Source organism: Frankliniella occidentalis, unplaced genomic scaffold, assembly GCF_000697945.3.
Source record: "Frankliniella occidentalis isolate FOCC.00 unplaced genomic scaffold, Focc_3.1 Scaffold88, whole genome shotgun sequence".
In the NCBI taxonomy this organism is placed as follows: Eukaryota; Metazoa; Arthropoda; class Insecta; order Thysanoptera; family Thripidae; genus Frankliniella; species Frankliniella occidentalis.
In genome coordinates this window covers 244,973-247,465 of record NW_026267217.1, presented here as the reverse complement: position 1 = coordinate 247,465, position 2,493 = coordinate 244,973, and the positions used below count along the sequence as shown (strand labels likewise).

Here is a 2,493-nt window from a genome sequence, read left to right as displayed (position 1 = left end):
GGGGACGGGCGATACCGGATAGGACACACCGGACGCTTCAACCGTAAATCCCATTGGCTATCGGCTCCCCCTTCACACAAAATCACGGTGAACAGTCACCGGGCCAACTCTCTCACTCCACTCTCTCTCTCTCTCTCTCTCTCTCTCTCTCTCTCTCTCACACACACACACACCCCACACAGACGCACACGTCACCGGAAAGTCTTTGATTCTGCGGTCGAGCGTTTCTTCCTGTGCACCCCCAGGCCCCACCTCCTGTCCCCGCCCCCAACGGCAGTGTGGCTGGTGCTGGTGGATTATCATTTGCACACACACACACACACACCAACACGAGCGCACGAGTTCGCCGAACCGAAGCGGCAGAATTTCACACGATCAGAACGAGGAAAAAAAGTTAGCGCTTTGATCGGTTCGATTCTCCCCTCTATACTCCCGCACCTCGCCGCCCCCGCCGCCCCCATGGTGGCCGCCGCGGGGTCCCCGGTCACCACGCCCCTCTCTCTCTCTCCGCCACATTGGGGCAATCTCGATCACTCAGGGCCGGCCGCGGCGGCCGTGGACATGCAGGTCGGCGTTGTAGAGGGGCGGGCACGGCGGGCACCGCGCGGTCCGTGTATTATTCGAGCACATCGAGGTGGAGGAGGAGGAGGATGCAGGGAGAGGAGAGTGCCCGTGTGTGTGTGTGTGGCATGCACATATGCGGGCGATTGAACAATCCCCCCGCACCGCACCGAGGCTTTGCCAGTGGCATTACACCTACATCTATGGACACAATAGGTGAGGGTGGGCGCGGCGGGGAGGGAGGGTCCGGGGCGGGGCCCGGGCCGCTGGCAGAGCCCGAATCGGGACATAAATAATCATTTTTAAACGGAGTTTTATGATTGGCGACTGCACGCCGGGGTTGCGCGCTATTCGCACGTGACCCGACCCCGTAACGTGCCGCGATTTCAAAACATCCAGAGTTGCAGGGTTGCAGGTGGCAGCGGGTTGATAAATGCGTGGCGTTGTGCGTCTAGTTCACCCCCACGGCCCCGGCCCGAGTGCGTGCGGTTGCGAGCGGACTATACCGGCCGCGGGGTAGCGCCGAGGTGCCGGCCGCCGCCGCTAGGTGTCGCTACCCCCGGGCCGGGCGGTGGCGCCGCCACGCGGCCGCGCGCCCAAGCTGCCCCGGGCGAGTGAATCACGCACTGCATGAGCAGGACGACGCCGCGCAGGAGGCGACGGCGGCGCCAGGGGCCACCGGGATGGGGGCCGATTCAGGGGAAATTTCAGTGATTCGACTCTCACTTTTACACACTTTCACGCGCACACACACTTGTTCGCCCCGCGACGCGCACGCCGGTGGCGACAGCGCATTACACACCGTAAGGACGAGGTACACGAAGGAGACGAGAGCGACACCACTACGTACTGCCTCTCCTCGACAAAGTCAGACAAGTCGGAATAAAATTCAAGTCACAACCCCCATTCAGACACACAGAGGAATGTCAGCTGCCACGGCGCACACGGGGCATCGCGATTCTCATTGCACCACCTCCGGCGTCGCGCACCCTGGGCGAGCCCCACACCATCGTGTCCGCGCACAACACCGGTCAAGTCGAGCGGTTCGTAATCAAGTTCTACCTGAAGTTAAAACGGCGGAGGGGAGGTTCACTGCGAGGTGCATGAGGGCCTTAACAGAGTGCGTGGCGCCACAGACTTTGTTTGCATGCTGAAGTCTGCAAATCTCGCGAGGGTGATAAGTAAGAGACGGTGCGATGAAGCGTCACCGGTGAACCCAATAACGAAAGCATGCTACACGTTCTGATTCCTTAACACTTTCTGCACACAGCACTAACTACGGTAGACTAGACTAACCAATCCATCACCAACAAATACAAGCACCCAGCACCAAAACCAAACCAAAAGAAAAACACACTACAGAGACTTAATTTTAAAGAATAAGATCATTGCATATTCTACTGCGCTTAACTTTTGGGAGCTTAAGGCCACAATCGTAAAAGAATCAAATAAGAGAGTGAATGAGACATGGTACACGGTGCGCCGTAGCGCGCACCGTTAGCGCAGGTACTTTACCTTTCATGAACTCAACACACACAGACAGGGTGGCGCGTCGACGGGCACCTCCTCCTGGGGGTGCCTCCGCAGCGCCGGGTAAGTGACTTTCTCCGGGTAGCAACTCCGGGTAGTGTTACCCCACTGTCCGCACTAACACCAACACCATGCATGCACACACAACCACACAGCAGCAGCGACACCACCACCACACCAGAGTTCACCACGCACCGAACGAACCGAGCTCCCAGCGCAGTTCAGTTCTTTCAGCCCAGCGCATGATCTTGGTCCAGGACTCAGAGCTCACGCGTCCGTCCGCACGTTCGTTCTGGGGACGGGTCGGGTCCTCGTGCGCACCTGGCTCGCTCGTGCACGGTGCGCTCTCCACGGCAGCCTCGGAGCAACTGCCGCCCGCCCCGCCGCCCCGGGCCCGGGCCC

General features: G+C 59.9%; 1 protein-coding gene across 1 annotated transcript in view; it reads right to left on the bottom strand.

The window, feature by feature from the left end:
• LOC113209820 (zinc finger protein 1) overlaps window positions 1–2,493 on the bottom strand; it is a gene marked incomplete in the record, with an annotated part of 167,442 nt that overhangs the window by 10,943 nt on the left and 154,006 nt on the right.